The 19,727-nt window shown below is 39.9% G+C and overlaps 1 long non-coding RNA gene across 1 annotated transcript in view; it reads right to left on the bottom strand.

The window, feature by feature from the left end:
• Window positions 1-2,272: 2,272 nt before the first annotated feature.
• Window positions 2,273-19,727, bottom strand: part of LOC112585150 — a 382,398-nt gene continuing 364,943 nt past the window's right edge. Inside the window, exon 5 of the long non-coding RNA XR_006551316.2 lies at window positions 2,273-3,230. This is a non-coding gene — a long non-coding RNA (uncharacterized LOC112585150). The remainder of the gene's footprint in view (window positions 3,231-19,727) is intronic.

Here is a 19,727-nt window from a genome sequence, read left to right as displayed (position 1 = left end):
CAGGAACTGTCTAGAGCAGATAGGATTCAAGATTAACAGAAATGATGGAAATTTTGTGCTCTTATTTAAGTATGAAAGTTAATGGGAGTTATAACATAAACTAATAAGTTGCAAGGATTTGGGGGGATATATAGCAAATAACATATTTACTATGGGATTTCTGAAGGTAAAGACTTATAGAAATACTACAGGGCTTAGAGGGGCTTCTGAATATTCAGAGAGAAGCCCATGACATTGCAGTGCTTATTCCAAAGACTGTGCAACACTGAGACCTTAGAAGATGTGTACATATTCCATGATCTAAGTAAAGAAAAAACCAAAAATAACTACTTTTTTCTCTTGCTTTTTCTATTTTGATTTTGCTAGATAACTAAAGATTTACATAGAAACAAGAAGGAAACATCACCTTTGCTTGGGAAAGTCTATTGATATAGAAGCTATGTCATCTTACTAAGTTTTGGGGGATATAGGTCTGGTGTTGCTCTACATTTTTGCTGAATTACTAAATTTTGGAAAAATGAACACATGAGGAATTAGGGATATTTCAGTTATTCAATGTCAGAGTGTGCAGAAGTATGCCTATTTTAGGGTAAAATGACCCTTGACGTGCAGCTGCTGAAGACACAGCTCAGGCTGGCCAGAACTGAGAGGGCTTCTAGAAAATATAAGGGAAATAAGAAAAAATTTGAAGCTTAAATTATCTCATAGGTGAGGGGGAAGATGAATTTTATATCTATATTGCTTTTTTGATTATGAAAGGAGGCCAAGGATAGTTCATGTTAGAAAGTATTATAATATTGAGCCTATTTAGGCAAGCTAATCTAGAGAATACAGCAAGACATAATTTAAAAAGTAGATTTAGAAGGGAGTGTGAAGCTTTAGCTTAATTTTCAATGTGGCTCTGACGTTAATTATTGTAAGGCGATGGCACCCCACTCCAGTACTCTTGCTTGGAAAATCCCATGGATGGAGGAGCCTGGCGGGCTGCAGTCCATGGGGTCACGAAGAGTCGGACACGACTGAGTGACTTCCCTTTCACTTTTCACTTTCATGCATTGGAGAAGGAACTGGCAACCCACTCCAGTGTTCTTGCCTAGAGAATCCCAGGGATGGGGGAGCCTGGTGGGCTGCCGTCTATGGGGTTGCAGAGTCGGACACGACTGAAGTGACTTAGCAGCAGCAGCAGCAGACTCATTAAGGCATTTTGGTAAAACTGTCACACTATCAAGGAAAGGTGAGGACAATGACCACACCTGAATGGTAGGCCTGTGGATACAGGGACAGGGTTGCCTTCAAATCCTAACAGTATCCACACCTGATCCATCACAGAAGTCACTGCTGCACTGAACCAGGTTAACAGACTAACCACACAGGCAGAAGAGAGGTAGGAAGCTCTGCCCTCGGTCCATGTACTGCCTCTTTGCTCCTTCACTCCTCAGTCATCTCCAGGAAGGGAGAAGTTGCTAACCTGATACAGAATAGCCCAGCATATTGACCTGGAGTCACTGGGTCAATGTATTCTAAAAGGTCACATACCAGCCTATGGGTGACTTGAGCTCTGTTCTATTTCCTGTACTCATTGTGTACCTAAGTTGATAAGTGGATCCAAGACTGCTTTTCCCTCAGTATACAAGGCTAATGGTGCTGGTCACTGCATTGGGTTCCTAACCAAATAAGTCAGAGACAGTCAGACCCAGTCTTCTTTTCTTTAAGAGAGATGAGAGGTTCTACTTAGATCTTAGATCCTAAGTCACATGTTTTCATCCAGCTTAATCAGAATTTTACAGGAAGGCATTGGGAACTAATAAGTTAACCTTTTAAGTTATCAAGATAACCAATCTATTAAGTTACCATATAGGACTATCATATAGGACATATATCAATCTAATAAGTTATCATATAGGATTCTTTTTTACTCATTTAGCTGCTTTTCAATGTATTCCCAGCTCCTTTTAGGGATATGTTTCAGGGAGATCAACTGATTGGGCAATATTACTCAATCTTTGTCAAATATTATCAATACTCCTAATATACCACAGACTGCTTAGCTCTTCATACATTTATTTTCTACTGTGCTTTACTTAATGTCAGAAATATTTTTCAAACTAAACAAAAGACAATGTACAAAAGGATTGCTTATAAATATGCATGTAAATAGTTATACTAATAACCCGCTGTTTTACATTCAGTACATCTATGTCTACTAATACAGGTAGCTTTCTTACTTTTCTGCTTGCTTGTTTAATGTGGATTAAAATTAGACTTTTAAAACAAAATTTAAATAGCTTTATTTCCACTAAAAAAAAAAAAAAAAAGCTTTCAACAGTATTTCTCAAAATTCCAGTAGAAATATCTCTGCTGAGAGAGATGATGCTCCATAACACTGGGTCTGATTATACAGGCTAAATTAACTCATCATGAAACAGAAAGTTGTCTAAAACAGTAGCAGCAACAGAAAACATGATAATTATTCAACAATAAGGTATAGCCAATTCGTTTTAATAAACTATATCTTACTTATTACTGCTTAATATTGATTAGACAGAAGAGATAAGGAGTCAGGCTTTGTAATTAAGCATCTTGGGTTTGAATCCCACTTTTCCATTCACTAGCTTCAAGCCCTTGGAGAAGTTATTTACATCACTTTGAGCTTCACTTTCCTCATCAGTAGAAAAACATGAAATAACAACAACAAATAAACTGCCTCATTGGTTTAATGTGAAAATTATTATTGTGCATAATGTTACAATGTATGCTCAATAAATGTTGTATATTTTTAAAAATATAACCCCCCTACACTTTTTTGTTGTTACACATAAGATACCTCTAACTCTCGACCTTGGTTCCCAGGAGTGGGTCTGTCCTAGTTTGAGAAACATGAATGTAGGTGAGGAGAGCTGCTTCTGGAAGACATATTCTCTCTTCCAGGCCCTAGCTCCTCATGGATAGAAACAATGATATACTCTATATTTGCTTCAGAGAATGATGCAGAAATGTATTTTCCCAAGGGACATGGTGAGCCCTACGGAGATGGATTCACAGTTTGCTTTGAGTCTAATTCCTTCTTCCTTTGGACTGCTCATTTTTGTTTCTCTTTTAAAAAGTCTTCCAAATTTGTCCATGCCTTTCAGCTATTTCTTCTGTCCAAGACACAAAGATGGATTCAAACACAGCAGTGACAGCTGGAGAGTTTCATATTTTCCTTTGGGAGATCCCATTGGTCGGTGAAACTGAAAATGAAGGCATTTTTAGTCATTTCCCTAAAGTGCTTCTCCACCATCTTCATGGCTAGTTTGTTTGCCCACACTGTTCTAGCAGAGGTCTGTTAACACAACGATAGCAGAACATCTGGGGGAGATATTTAGATAGAAGGAGTTGCAGGAGTAGCTTTTATTGTTATTAATGAAAGCAGCTGACCATTTGGCACAATGTCCTAAGCCTTCTGAGGGCTGTATAAAGCGATGCCTGATTGCCTACGACACACTTCATCCCCGGAGTTCACCGCCAATTAAAATAATACATAAGCAACACTAACCACAGAGATTAGAGGGAAAGGTAATTGTTCTTCCTTGTCAAATAAATGAAGAGACGATTGTGAACCAGAGAGGAGGACTAGAGAGGAATATGTTTTATTCTCCCATGGTGTTGTTTCATCATTATTTTATCTACATGACAATGGATGAAAAGAAAGACTAAGTAATAACACAACACAACACAGTAATAACAACCAGCTGAAGTGTTCCCATCCTCACAAGCCAGAGACAGGCAGCTTCTTTTCAGTACTTCTGACTACAACTCCAACTCAAGTTCCCCTCACTGGATGCATTGACTTCACTGTGAGGAAGAATAGTACATCAGCTTCCTCTTATGGGACATACCAAGAAAGGCTGACTGAATTTTATAAATAAATCATGCACACACACACACACACACACACATTATGGATAGTTCATCTCAGGCTGAGAATAACAGAAATTAATTTTATCAATCTAATAACAACAATGATGACTATCCTTTATTAACCATGTATTGTGTGCCATTCACTGTGCTAAGAAATAACATGCATCATCTGATTTAATTTCTCAGAATAGTTTTCTGAAGTAAGTGCCATTATTTCTATGAGGATTAGAGAATTTAGATAATTTGCCTGTGATCACAAAACTCAGTGATCATCTCCATAAGTCCATTCAAGACACCATGTTTCATGTCACTTACTCCTTTGATTACCTTTGATGGGTCGGATTTTGAGAAGTAAATGTGTCATAGTTTATTCAAATAAAATCAAAAGAATGACCCTAAATTGTGAACACTTTTTGAATGTCTGTGTTGTACGACCCTGAACTAATTATGGGCTCAGGAGACCATGAATAGGTAAGAAACTGAACTAACACATATAATTTTGTGTTACACTGCATTTGGTTATTTATTTATATTCTTCTCACTCCCACACATATGCACACAACTTAACATTGAGCTGCTAAACCAAGGACCTAGTTACATTCATCTCTATATGTATTTTTCTTGCTTACTGTAAGATCATATGAAAAAATTATAAAAGGGAAAGGAGGGAAGAGATGAGGGATAAAATATTTATTTGTGAACATATACAGTGCTAGCAGAATTTTAGATTTATGTATCATATCACATTTATATTGTCATTTTGAAGAAGGTAGTTATAATGATAAGAGAAAAAAGATTCTGCAGAGTTATGAAATTGTAGTTCACTTAATACATCATAAAACTGGGATGGGAATCTGCTTTTGGCAACTGCATAATCCATTCTTTTTCTACAAGATAATGTTGAGCATTAAGTTTTTACCACTATTAGTCTTACATAATTATGGTTAACTTAGGTCCAACTCTGCTGATGAGTCAGCAGATAACTTCTCACCCAGGACTGGGTGACTGGAGACTGTTCATTGAGAAAGAAAATAGAGGAAGAGAAACAATGTTTGGGTATATTAGGTTTTAGCGTGTTGAGTTTGAGGCAACTGTGTAGTAGGCAAAAGGAGATTTCCACGGAGCTGAAAATATGAGTTCAACATTCAGGAGGTAAATGTATGCCAGAGATGGAGATTTGAGGAATGGTCTATAAAGCTGGCAGCTAAAGTCATGCTACTCAAAGAGGTCCCTAAAGGAGGATATGTAGACTGAGAAGAGTGCTAAAAGGTCATTTTATGGAATTGAGTGGTGGGAAAAAAACCTAAAAAGAGGATTTTGATAAAGGTCATCTAAATAAGACAGGAACTAAGCTAAAACTATAGTAGAGGATAAGAAAAGAAAGAGTTTCAAAAAGGAGAAAGTGGAATATATTAAATTGAGGTAAGGAATGTCCATTGGATATATCAGCTAGGAGTTTTGATTTATCAATCACCTGGTAATTTTGAAGTTTTAGGGTTATTTCAGAATAGCTAAAGGATATTTGAGTTGCTGCTGCGTCACTTCAGTTGTGTCCGACGCTGTGCGATCTCATGTTCGGCAGCCCACTAGGCTCTGCCGTCCTTGGGATTCTCCAGGCAAGAACACTGGAGTGGGTTGCCATTTCCTTCTCCAACGCATGAAAGTGAAAAGTGAAAGTGAAGTCACTCAGTCATGTCTGACTCTTAGCGACTCCATGGACTGCAGCCTACCAGGCTTCTCCATCCATGGGATTTTCCAGGCAAGAATACTGGAGTGGGTTGCCATTGCCTTCTCCATGTTTGAGTTGAGAGAATGTTAAAAGTACATCAATAAAGCAAACCCCAGGATGCACTTTTAAGCAACTTGAATGGAGTATAATTGACATCATGGAAAAGAGCCATTCTCTAGCCTCAAACTCTGACTTGTTTTGCTATCATGTATTTATTATTATTTAATATATGATATGTGTGTTTATCATCTGCCTGCTTATGGTAGAATACAAGCTCATAAAAGAAGTCACTTTATTTCATTACTACTACATCCTCAGTGTTTAGAATAAGTGAAAGTTGCTCAGTCATGTCCAACTTTTTGTGACCTCATGAAGTGTAGCCCTCCAGGCTCCTCTGTCCGTGGAATTCTCCAGGCAAGAATTCTAGAGTAGGTAGCCATTCCCTTCTCCAGGGCTCTTTCTGACTCAGGGAGCTTGCCAAATATATTCCACCTCCTGTATTTGTAAATAAAGTTTTATTGGGACACAATTCCTGTCCATATTATCTGTAGCCACTTTGGCTACAGTTGCCTGAGTTGAGTCAAGGTGACAGAGACTTTCAAAATAAGAATATTTACTATCCAACCCTTAATAGAAAAAAGTTTGCTAACCCCTGTTTTGTTTTGTTTTGTTTTTGGCCACACCGCACAGCATGTGTGATCTTATAGCTTAAACACACAGCTCTGGCCTTGGAAGCACAGATCCTAAACACTGTATTCCCAGGGAAGTCCCTGCTAACCCCTGTTCTAGAACAATATTTGCACATAGTAGATGTTCAGTAAATATAGCCAATAATCAAATGAACTCATTTATAAATTAAAGGCATTTTCACATTTAATACAGTTGGCTGAATTAACCTTTCTGAGGTGATACTAATATATAAAGGACAGAAGTGAACACTAAATGAGACGCATGTAATTGGTAAATGGACATATCAAAAAGCAAGTATGTTCATTTCCTCTCCTTTCTCTCTGAAAAGCTGTTTGTGAAGATGATTTTATTGCCTCCTGAAGGGCTCCTCCAGGACTGTCTTCAGTCACTCTGGTTGGAAGTATCAACAGTGGGAAGCCAATGAAATAATATTAATTCATCCACCAAAGATGCCCTGGAAGTTATGAGACATAATCTGCACAGTCATGATAAACAAGATAGCAACTGAGGAAAATCAAAGTCCCCAACTTGCAGGTCATTCCAGTCCTTTAAAGTCATTATCATTATTAACATTATTTCTGTTGTAGCAAAAGGGGAAGTGGACAAGAAACATAGGCATTTGAGACTGAAGGCCTGAGTCTTCACCTTTTCAATCGTTCCAGAAGGGTTCTTCATTATTCATAGCTTTTCCTACAGAATAGTGCATTGTTCAAAGCGGGTGTCAAGACCATTCAGCTTCTTAATTTTTTTTCTGTATTTTTTGCTAGTTATTTTTTCCTTATGGCTGAGTTTCCAATGTGGAAGTTTTATTTTTTAAGCCACTTAGATTAAAAAAAAAATACTAGTACTGCAAGCTATTCTACGCTTTTGTTCTTCAATACACACACTCTCAACCAAGGGTGATATTTTCAATTTTATTTTGAAAAGGGACTTGAACATTAAATTGAAGCCTTCAGAATTGGCAGGTGTTAAGCAGAAGAAAGGAGAAAAGAAAGATGTTTCAATTTTCAAAAGGATTTTAACAATTTATAAAAGAATAGAGAGTTTAAGAATAGACCAAAGTTAGAAAAATACTGCTATTAAAAATAGAAATGTTCAACTCTTTATCTCTTAGGTCCCAAATACTCCCATACTGTCTGATGAAACCTCAAATCACATCATTAATTCCATACTTCCTCTCTTCCCTGGATACCAAGATCTGCATTAATCCATTAAGCACATATAGAGTGAGATTCTGAATTTTATGACACAGTGTGTGAAGCTATATGGGTACCTCAGAGAATGGAATGCCTATGCCTGACTTCAGGTCTACTGTCTATCAGGGAAGACTGACCAAGAAACATATCAGATCAGATCAGTCTCTCAGTCGTGTCCGACTCTTTGTCACCCCATGAATCGCAGCACACCAGGTCTCACTGTCCATCACCAACTCCCAGAGTTCACTCAGACTCATGTCCATCGAGTCAGTGATGCCATCCAGCCATCTCATCCTCTGTCATCCCCTTCTCCTCCTGCCCCCAATCCCTCACAGCATCAGAGTCTTTTCCAATGAGTTAACTCTTCTCATGAGGTGGCCAAAGTACTGGAGTTTCAGCTTCAGCATCAGTCCTTCCAAAGAATACCCAGGGCTGATCTCCTTCAGAATGGACTGGTTGGATCTCCTTGCAGTCCAAGGGACTCTCAAGAGTCTTCTCCAACACCACAGTTCAAAAGCATCAATTCTTCGGCGCTCAGCCTTCTTCATAGTCCAACTCTCACATCCATACATAACCACAGGAAAAACCATAGCCTTGACTAGACGAACCTTTGTTGGCAAAGTAATGTCTCTGCTTTTGAATATGCTATCTAGGTTGGTCATAACGTTCCTTCCAAGGAGTAAGCGTCTTTTAATTTCATGGCTGCAGTCACCATCTGCAGTGATTTTGGAGACCAGAAAAATAAAGTCTGACACGGTTTCCACTATTTCCCCATCTATTTCCCATGAAGTGATGGGACCGGATGCCATGATCTTCATTTTCTGAATGTTGAGCTTTAAGTCAACTTTTTCACTCTCCACTTTCACTTTCATCAAGAGGCTTTTTAGTTCCTCTTCACTTTCTGTCATAAGGGTGGTGCCATCTGCATATCTGAGGTTATTGATATTTCTCCTGGCAATCTTGATTCCAGCTTGTGTTTCTTCCAGCCCAGCATTTCTCATGATGTACTCTGCACACACATGCAAGTTATTAATACCCTGAAACCAGAGCACTAAATTGTCTTATAAAGAAAGAAGATCAAATGGGAACATCATGTGTAAAACATCATGGGATGGATATCAGAAAAGATTTCATTCATTCATTTGCTTGATAGATATTTATCTACCATGTGTTAGACAACGCAGAAAGGGTCAGGGAGACCATTCTGTCACCATGAACAAAGTGCACCATGAGGTATAACTTTTGTCCAGTGATAATAAATGTATTTTAATCAAATTTAAATGAGATGTTTAAAAGGAATGCTTTGCCAACAAGTTCTAATTATGATATATTTTATTCACTCCCGCCACATCTAAAGCTTGAAATCTTTGAAATATGTGATTTTAAAAATCAGAAGTAATTTTTATCTTTCTCCTGTTTTGTTTATAAATAGTGAAAAAAGATTGGTATCAGGGTGCTATTTTTAAACACTTTTCTGAAAATCAAATATTTAGGGTGCAGATAGTGCTTGTTCACAGTAAATAAGAGCAAATTATATACAAACTAACTATTTAAAAAAATTAGCAATGGCTTTTAAAGTTTAGAGATATCTTGATATGCTATCTAGTTTTGATCAACTGGCCATGAGATTTATTGAACTAGTAAATATTAACTCACCATGAACTGGCAGGGTTCTTTTCATATTTGAGTTTATCATTGCATGGCTTTTTACTTATTTACATCAAGTGCAGATATTAAAAAACTGGCTTCCACCTTTTTTTGGAAAGAATATTAACTCTCTGAGTCACAGTTTTGTGATCTCTAAGATGACTATAATAGCACCAACTACCTTCTAGAGTAACTACGAAAATTACCTGAATTAGTTCATATAAAATAGATAGGGAATTTTAATACTTATTTAGTACAAATTCAAGGAAACGCAAAATGTATTAAAGACCTAAATATAAGACCAGAAATTACAAAACTCCTACAGGAAAGCATAGGCAGAACACTCTCTGATATAAATCACAGCAAGATCCTCTATGACCCACCTCACAGAGTAATGGAAATAAAAACAGAAATAAAAATAAACAATTGGGACCTAATTAAACTTAAAAGCTTTTGGACAACGAAGAAAACTACAAGCAACATGAAAAGACACCCATCAGAATGGGTGGAAATAATAGCAAATGAAACAATTGACAAAGAATTTATCTCCAAAATATATAAGCAGTTCAATACCAGAATAAATGAACAACCCAATCAAAAAGTGGACGAAAGACCTAAACAGACATTTCCCCAAAGAAGACATACAGATAGTGAATGAACACATGGAAAGATGCTCAGCAGCACTCATTATTGCTGCTGCTGCTGCTAAGTCACTTCAGTCGTGTCCAACTCTGTGCGACCCCATAGACGGAAACCCACTAGGCTCCCCTGTCCCTGGGATTCTCCAGGCAAGAACACTGGAGTGGGTTGCCATTTCCTTCTCCAGCAAATAAAAACAATAATGAGTTATCATCTCACACCAGCCAGAATGGCCATCAACAAAAAGTCTACAAACAATAAATGCTGGAGAGGGTGTAAAGAAAAGAAAACCCTCTTTACACTGTTTGTGGGGATGCAAACTGGTACAGCCACTATGGAAACAGTGCTGAAATTCCTCAAGAAACTGGGACTAGAACTGCCATATGATCCAGCAATCCCATTGCTGGGCATACATTCTGAGGAAACTAGAATTGAGAGACACATGTACCCTAGTGTCCACTGCAGCATTATTTACAATAGCTAGGACATGAAAACAACCTAGATGTTCACTGGCAGAAGAATTAATAAAGAAGTTGTGGTATATATAGGACCCAGAGACCCCACAGAGACTGAGACAGAACTGTATTTGAGTGTCTCCTGAGGAGGTATGGAGTGGACTGCCGCAGGGGCAGGGGCTCTGGGTGCAGTAGACCTGGGTATGGCATAAGCCCTCCTGGAGGAGGTTGCCATCAACCCCACCGTAGAGCTGCCAGAACTTAAACAGAACTGGAGAAACAGACTCTAGGTAGGCACAAACAGAACCTTGTGCACACCAGGACCCAGAAGAAAGGAGGAGTGACCCCACAAGAGACTGACCCAGACTTGCCTGTGAGTTTCCAGGAGTCTCCAGCAGAGGCATGGGTTGGCGGTGGCCTGCTGCAGGGTTGGGGTCACTGAGTGTATCAGTGATGCATGGGACATTTTGAAGGAGGGCAGTATTATCTTCATTACCTCCACCACACTTTGGCCACAGGTCAAATAAAAGGGAGGGACCATAGACCCACCCTTCAACAGAAAACTGGATTACTGAGCATGGCCCCAATCTTCAGAACAAGACCCAGTTTCCCCTTCAGTCAGTGTCTCCCATTAGGGAGCTTCCATAAGCCTCCTATCCTTTTCCATCAGAGGGCAGACTGAAAACCACAATCACAGAAAACTAACCAATCTGATCACATGGACCACAGCCTTGTCTAACTCAATGAAACTGTGAGCCATCGCGAGTAGGGCCACCCAAGATGGATGGGTCATGGTGGAGAGTTCTGACAAAACGTGGTCCACTGAAGAAGGGAATGGCAAACCATTTCAGTATTCCTGCCTTGAGAACCCCATGAACAGTATGAAAAGGCGAAAAGATAGGACACTGAAAGATGAACTCCCCAGGTTGGTAGGTACCCAACTGGAGATTAGTGGAGAAATAATTCCACAAAGAATGAAGAGACAGAGAGAATGCAAAACCAAATCCAGTTGTGGATGTGACTGGTGATGGAAGTAAAGTATGACACTGTACAGAGCAACAATATTGCACAGGAACATGGAATGTCAGGTCCATGAATCGAGGTAAATTGGAAGTGGTCAAACAGGAGATGGCAAGAGGGAACATCAACATTTTAGGAATCAGCGAATTAAAATGGACTGGAATGGGTGAATCTAACTCAGATGACCATTATATCTGCTACTGTGGGCTAGAATCCCTTAGAATAAATGGAGTAGCTGTCATAGTCAACAACAGAGTCAGAAATGCAGTACTTGGATGAAATCCCCAAAACGACAGAATGATCTCTGTTCATTTCCTAGACAAACCATTTGATATCACAGTAAACCAAGTCTATGCCCTGACCAATAATGCTGAATAATCTGAAGTTGAATGGTTCTTTGAAGACCTACAAGACTTTCTAGAACTAACATTCAAAAAAGATGTCATTTTCATTATAGGGGACAGGAATGGAAAAGTAGGAAGTCAAGAAATATCTGGAGTAACAGGCAAATTCGGCCTTGGAATATGGAATGAAGCAGGGCAAAGGCTAATAGAGTTTTGCCAAGAGAATGCACTGGTCATAGCAAACATCCTCTTCCAAAAACATGTGTAGAGAAGACTCTACACATGGACATCCCCAGATGGCCAATATTAAAATCAGATTGATTATATTCTTTGCAGCTAGAGAAGGAGGAGCTCTATACAATCAGCAAAAACAAAACTGGGAGCTGACTGTGGCTCAGATCATGAACTCCTTATTGCCAAATTCAGAGTTAAATAGAAGAAATTAGGGAGAACCACTAGACCATTCAAGTATGACCTGAATCAAATCCCTTATGATTATACAATGGAAATAACAAATAGATCCAAGGGCTTCTTGAGAGATGATGCTGTGAAAGTGCTGCACTCAATATGCCAGCAAATTTGGAAAACTCAGCAGTGGCCACAGAACTGGAAAAGTCACAGGACTGGAAAAGGTCAGTTTTCATTCCAATCCCAAAGAAAGGCAATGCCAAAGAATGCTCAAACTACCACACAATTGCACTCATCTCACACGCTAGTAAAATAATGCTCAAAATTCTCCAAGTCAGGCTTCAGCAATATGTGAACTGTGAACTTCCTGATGTTCAAGCTAGTTTTAGAAAGGGCAGACAACCAGAGATCAAATTGCCAACATCCGCTGGATCATGGAAAAAGCAAGAGAGTTCCAGAAAAACATCTATTTCTGCTTTATTGACTATGCCAAAGCCTTTGACTGTGTGGATCAAAATAAACTGTGGAAAATTCTGAAAGAGATGGGAATACCAGACTACCTGACCTGCCTCTTGAGAAATCTGTATGCAGTTCAGGAAGCAACAGTTAGAACTGGACATGGAACAACAGACTGGTCCCAAATAGGAAAAGGAGTATGTCAAGGCTGTATATTGTCACCCTGTTCATTTAACTTATATGCAGAGTACATCATGAGAAACGCTGGACTGGAAGAAACACAAGCTGGAATCATGTTTGCCGGGAGAAATATCAATAACCTCAGATATGCAGATGACACAACCCTTATGGCAGAAAGTGAAGAGGAACTAAAAAGCCTCTTGATGAAAGTGAAAGTGGAGAGTGAAAAAGTTGGCTTAAAGCTCAACATTCAGAAAATGAAGATCATGGCATCCGGTCCCATCACTTCATGGGAAATAGATGGGGAAACAGTGGAAATGGTGTCTGCAAAATCACTGCAGATGGTGACTGCAGCCATGAAATTAAAAGACGCTTACTCCTTGGAAGGAAACTTATGACCAACCTAGATAGAATATTCAAAAGCAGAGACATTACTTTGCCAACAAAGGTTCGTCTAGTCAAGGCTATAGTTTTTCCTGTGGTCATGTATGGATGTGAGAGTTGGACTGTGAAGAAGGCTGAGCGCCGAAGAATTGATGCTTTTGAACTGTGATGTTGGAGAAGACTCTTGAGAGTCCCTTGGACTGCAAGGAGATCCAACCAGTCCATTCTGAAGGAGATCAGCCCTGGGTATTCTTTGGAAGGACTGATGCTGAAGCTGAAACTCCAATACTTTGGCCACCTGATGGGAAGAACTGACTCATTTGAAAAGACTCTGATGCTGGGCAAGTTTGAAGGTGGAAGGAGAAGGGGACGACAGGGGATGAGATGGTTGGATGGCATCACCTACTTGATGGACATGAGTTTGAGTAACTTCTGGGAGTTGGTTGTGGACAGGGAGGCTTGGCCTGCTGCAGTCTATGGGGTCGCAAAGAGTCAGACATGACTGAGTGATTGAACTGAACTTGTACATAAACGCAATAGAATATTACGCAGCTATATAAAGGAACACATTTGAGTCAGTTCTAATGACGTGGATGAACCTGGAGCATATTACCCAGAGTAATATAAATCAGAAAGAGAAAGACAAATACTGCATATTTGCATATATATCAAATTTAGAAAGATGGTACCAATGATCCTACATGCAAGGCAACTAAGGAGACACATATATAAAGAACAGACTTTTGGATTCAGTGGGAGAAGGCGAGGGTGGTATGATTTAAGAGAACAGCACTGAAACATGTACATTACCATATGTAAAATCGATCACCAGTGCTAGTTCAATCCATGAAGCAGGTTACCCACAGTGCACGCTCTTGGACAACCCAGAGGAATAGGGTGGAGATGGAAGTGGGAGGGGTTTTCAGGATGGGGGGACACATGTATACTTGTGACTGATTCTGATTCATGTTGTTGCATGACAAAAACCATCACAATACTGTAGTTATCCTCCAATTAAAATAAATGAATTAATTTTAAAAAAGAAAATTACCTGAATTAGTTTATGTAAAATAGATAGGGCATTTTAATATTTCTTTAGTACTAATTCAAGGTATTGTGGAAAAATCATTGTATATTACCTAGAGAGAACTTGTTGGTAATTTCAATTTTTAAAAATCTCCATACAGTCCTATATATATCACTAAACTTACCAGATTGTTTTTATTTTTAATGTTGAAAATACCTACCAGAGAGGCTGTTCTTGATGTTTGAATTTGTGAACATAATAATTAAAAATAAATAAATACATCCGTGGCCGGCCCTGGGCTGCCTGTACCTCCCAGGTCCAAGCCGCTCAGGTTCAGGCACTCCGGTAGTCCTCTGAGGCGCAGACTCGGTTGGGCCTGCATTTTGTGCTCTTCCCAGGTCCAAGCAGCTCAGGTGATGAGGTGTTTGGCATTGGCGAGCGTGATTGCTGCGACTTATCGCCTCCCCGCCACTCGGTTATCTGGGTGTACAACCGGCGCACCTTCTCAGGCAGATGTTGACCATCCAGACTGCCAAGAAGTTTTAGTTAGCAAAGAAGCCTGCTTACAGTTTTATAGATAGTGTCTCTCTGGGGCTGTGATTGCCCCCTTCCGGTTCTGGCTGCCTGTCACCAGAGGGGGAAGGTCTGCAGCCGGCTATCTCTGTTCAGTCCTTTGTTCCGTGTGCAGGCCTGGCGGTGTCTTAAGTTAGGGCTGGCTTTTCACGTGGTAGATATCCCACAGTCTGGTTTACTAGCCCAAATTATTTCGCTCAGATAGCGCTCAGGGTATTCAGTCCAGGTCCTTACCCTAAGCGATGCAGCCCACACGCACCTCCCTGCCCAGCCCCCGCTTGCAAATGGCGGATGCAGGCGTCTGCGCTGCTTTTCCGCTGGGGGAGTTACCCTAGGGCTCGCAATCTGCGGGTTTTAATTGGGATGACCTAGAGGGATGGTGTGGGGAGGGAGGAGGGAGGAGGGTTCAGGATGGGGAGCACATGTATACCTGTGGTGGATTCGTTTTGATGTTTGGCAAAACTAATACGATGTTTGAGGTTTAAAAATAAAATAAAATTTTAAAAAAAAGGATAAAAATTTAAAAAGGATATAAAATTTATTAAAATATATGCACCTAAAAAATAAATAAATAAATAAATAAATAAATGTTGATTTTAAATGGGATAGGAAGCCCTGGAGGGAAACCCTTCATGTACCACACACTACTCAGACCGCAGTAGTGGGAAGGAAGACTTTTTCCTTCCCAGTAACAGTCCAGCCAATGAGAAGCTGCCATCACCCTGGATTCTTCAAGGTGGCCCTTCCTAACTTCCTTTTTTCCCTTTATAAAGCAAGTCCTTCTCTCTGTTCTTTAGACTTTTCTACAGTTATCATAGTTTGCGTGTCCTGAATTGCAATTCTCTGCTTTTCCCAATAAATTTATTTTGCTGGTAAAATAAAGTAACTGGCTTTTACTTTTTTATATAAATATTACAAGGCAGCTAAAAAGGGACCCAAAGGAGACAAATCCTCAGAAACTAAGAACCTCCAGAACAATGTATAGTACCCAGTTGAGCCCTCTCTGCTCTTCACTTCTGAGAGTCAACTTTTTCCTTTTGGTTCAATAAACCTTCTCTTGGATCTAAGCTTCCTCTTTTAGTTGAGCTCTGCAACATTTTTTTTTTTTTTTTCTTGATGGCACTGTCCTTCCTGGTGAGAACTTTTCTATTTTCTGAATCTCTAATTTTGAGTAATGGGATCTCACTCTGCTAAATTCTTTTAAGAGATTCCTCCTTATGGAACTCTGGCTTGTTAATATGTTTAAAACCAATGATCTTACCTCATGCCCATTTTAAGCTAATTGAACCAACTCAATCAAAAATCATTTAGAATTCCAATGACATTTATGGGGTACTTTCAATCTCCCAAAACTTGCTTTACTTAGGACCAATTTAGAGGACTGATGCTCTAAAATGAAACAAACTGATTGGGATGCCTATTTCAATTGGTATCTTAAGGTTTCCAAAAGTATTCAGGACTCTACAATTGCCTGTCTCCAAAATACCATCTATAATTTGACCCAGGCAAATAAGTGGTTGAAAGATGAGTTTAAAAAACAGCATTGGAGGCTTCTTCATGCCTTCCACCCTCTTCTCTAACATCCTCTTCTACAGCACCTCTTTGTACCTCCCGCTTCTATATTCCAAACACCTCACTGAACTTCCCTCTTTCTCTGAACTTCTCCTTACTTCTTTCTTTTTCATTCCTGAGAAAAAGTGCCCTTGTAAAATCAGACCCTTTGAGGATCCTGGTGCTATGCCCTGAATTTCTCTCTATTTTGAACTACAGCCAAACTATGAACTATGGTCAAAGATTTTCCTAGAGCTACTAAAGACTGTCATAAATATGCTGAGGAATTTAGTCTTACAGACTTACCAACCGTCTTTCTCAAATATATAACAGCCATTTCACTTGCTTATTGGTGAAGGCCAAGTTCAACAATGGATGAAAACAGACAATTGGGATGACCCTGAAAAATACCATAGGCTGCAAATAGGAAAACAACCCCTTGAGCTGTTTTATATGCATATACTTAGCTGAAATGAGATTCAAGCTTGTACCCAAAGGGTCTGTGAGCACCTGCAGGATTATTATGCTACTGCTAAGTCACTTCAGTCATGTCCGACTCTGTGAAACCCCATAGATGGCAGCCCACCAGGCTCCCCTATCCCTGCGATTCTCCAGGCAAGAACACTGGAGTGGGATGCCATTTCCTTCTCCAATGCATGAAAGTGAAAAGTGAAAGTGAAGCCACTCAGTTGTGTCCGACTCTTAGCGGCCCCATGGACTGCAGCCTACCAGGCTCCTCCATCCATGGGATTTTCCAGGCAAGAATACTGGAGCAGGGTGCCATTGCCTTCTCCAGCAGGATTATTATAGGCAGCTCAAAATAATTATTTTTGAGAAAATTCTGACTTCTTATAGACGTTGAGTCTACTTGGGTAGGCTTTAACTCTATGTTTATTATTGGGCTGAACCACATCTTTCTCTTCTAGTTAAAAGGACCAGGAAGGAATGGGAAACCATGTCCATTCTAGCTCTAGATAATTTAGTAAATCAGCTTGCCCATACCCTATATGATTTGATACAAGGAGTTCAGTATAATTCAGTTACTCAGTCGTGTCCAACTCCTTGCAACCCATGGACTGCAGCATGCCAGGCTTCCCTGTCCATCACCAACTCCTAAAGCTTGTTCAAACTCATGTCCATTGAGTCGGTGAGGCCATCCAACCATCTCAACCTCTGTCATCCCCCTTTCCTCCTGTTTTCAATCTTTCCCTGCATCAGGATCTTTTCAAATGAGTCAGTTCTTCACATCAGATGGCCAAAGTATTGGAGTTTCAGCTTCAGCATTAGTCCTTCCAGTGAATATTCAGGACTGATTTCCTTTAGAACAGAATGGTTGTATCTCCTTGCAGTCCAAGGTACTTTCAAAAGTCTTCAACACCACGGTTCAAAAGCATCAATTCTTCAGCACTCAGCTTTCTTTATAGTCCAACTTTCACATCCATACATGACTACTGGAAAAACCATAGCTTTGACTAGATGGACTTTTGTTGACAAAGTAATGTCTCTACTTTTTAATATGCTGGCTAGTTTGGCCACAGATTTTCTTCCAAGGAGCAAGCATCTTTTAATTTCATGGCTGCAGTCACCATCTGCAGTGAATGGGAGCCCCAAAAGATAAAGTCAGCCACTGTTTCTCCATCTATTTGCCATGAAGTGATGGGACCAGATGCCATGATCTTTGTTTTCTGAATGTTAAGCTTTAAGCCAACTTTATCACTCTCCTCTTTCACTTTCATTAAGAGGCTCTTCAGTTCTATTTTTTTTTCTGTCTAAGTGTGGTGTCATCTGTGTATCTGAGGTTATTTATATTTCTCCCAGAAATCTTGATTCCAGCTTGTGCTTCATCCAGCCCAGCATTTAGCTTGATGGACCCTGCATATCAGTTAAATAAACATGGTAACAAATACAGCCTTGACATACTTCTTTTCCTATTTGGAACCAGTCTGTTGTTACATGTCCAGTTCTACTGTTGCTTCCTGATCTGCATACAGATTTCTCAGGAGGCAGGTCAGGTGGTATGGTATTTGTATCTCTTGAAGAGTTTTCCAAAGTGTGTTGTGACCCACACAGTCAAAGGCTTTAGCATAGTCAATAAACCAGAAGTAGATGTTTTTCTGGAACCCTCTTGCATTTCAATGATCCAACAGATATTGGCAATTTGATCTCCTGGTCCTCCAGCTGCTGCTGCTAAGTCGTTTCAGTCGTGTCCGACTCTGTGCGACCCCATAGACGGCAGCCCACCAGGCTCCCCCGTCCCTGGGAGTCTCCAGGCAAGAATTCTGGACTGGGTTGCCATTTCCTCCTCCAATGCATGAAAGTGAAAAGTGAAAGTGAAGTCATTCAGTCATGTCCGACTTGTAGCGACCCCATGGACTGCAGCCCACCAGGCTCCTCTGTCCATGGGATTTTCCAGACAAGAGTACTGGAGTGGGGTGCCATTGCCTTCTCCACCGGTTCCTCTGGTTCCTCTGCCTATTCTAAATCTAGCTTGACCATCTGGAAGTTCACGGTTCACATACCGTTGAAGCCTGGCTTGGAAAATTTTGAGCATTACTTTACTAGCGTGTGAGATGAGTGCAATTGTGCAGTAGTTTGAGCAGTCTTTGGGATTTCCTTTCTTTGGGATTGGAATGAAAACTGACCTTTTCCAGTCCTGTGGCCACTGCTGAGTTTTCCAAATTTGCTGGCATACTGAGTGCAGTACTTTCACAGCATCATCTTTTAGGATTTTAAATAGCTCAACTGGAATTCCATCACCTCCACTAGCTTTGTTCATAGTGATGCTTCTTAAGGCCCACTTGACTTCACATTCCAGGATCTCTGACCCTAGGTGAATGATCACACCATCGTGGTTAGATCATGAAGATCTTTTTTGTATAGTTCTTCTGTGTATTCTTGCCACCTCTTCTTAATATCTTCTGCTTCTGCTAGGTCCATACAGTTTCTGTCCTTTATTGTGCCCATCTTTGCATGAAATGTTCCCTTGGTATCTCTAATTTTCTTGATAAAAGGAAGATCACTGAAATTCTTAGTTTTAAGCTCTAACAAACTGAGGCCCCTAAACCATAGAAAACCCTTCCTGTTATTGTAATTTTTGCAAAAGCCATGACATTGGAAGAAAATTGTTATAAGCTTTAGTTCTGTAGGCAACTTCAGCTCTCTGATTAGCCTTCTCCCAAATCCTTGTAACTCCCAGTTATGGGATTCTGAGGAGCTGGAATAGTTTTTCCCAGTTGTTCTTCTCAACCAGCTTGGAGAAATATTAATTACTCTCCAAATTGGGAATGACTCTGTCCTTATAGACACTGGAGCTACACTCAGTGCTCAACCTCACTGTTATTAAACAGCCACTGCCTGGAAGTAGTAAAACAGTTAAAATAGTGGGAGTCTCTAATAATAACCTCAACAACACCTATCTCTAAACCTATTCTCTTTCTTTAGGCCAAGAGATACTCATCCTTTTCTCCTTGGTTTCTCCACCCCTATTCATTTATTGGGCTGATATTTCTTACAGAAATATCATGCTGG

The sequence above is a fragment of the Bubalus bubalis genome, chromosome 5 (assembly GCF_019923935.1).
Source record: "Bubalus bubalis isolate 160015118507 breed Murrah chromosome 5, NDDB_SH_1, whole genome shotgun sequence".
NCBI lineage: Eukaryota > Metazoa > Chordata > Mammalia > Artiodactyla > Bovidae > Bubalus > Bubalus bubalis.
The sequence above is the reverse complement of the archived record's forward strand: the minus strand, read 5'-3'. Positions and strand labels throughout refer to the sequence as shown.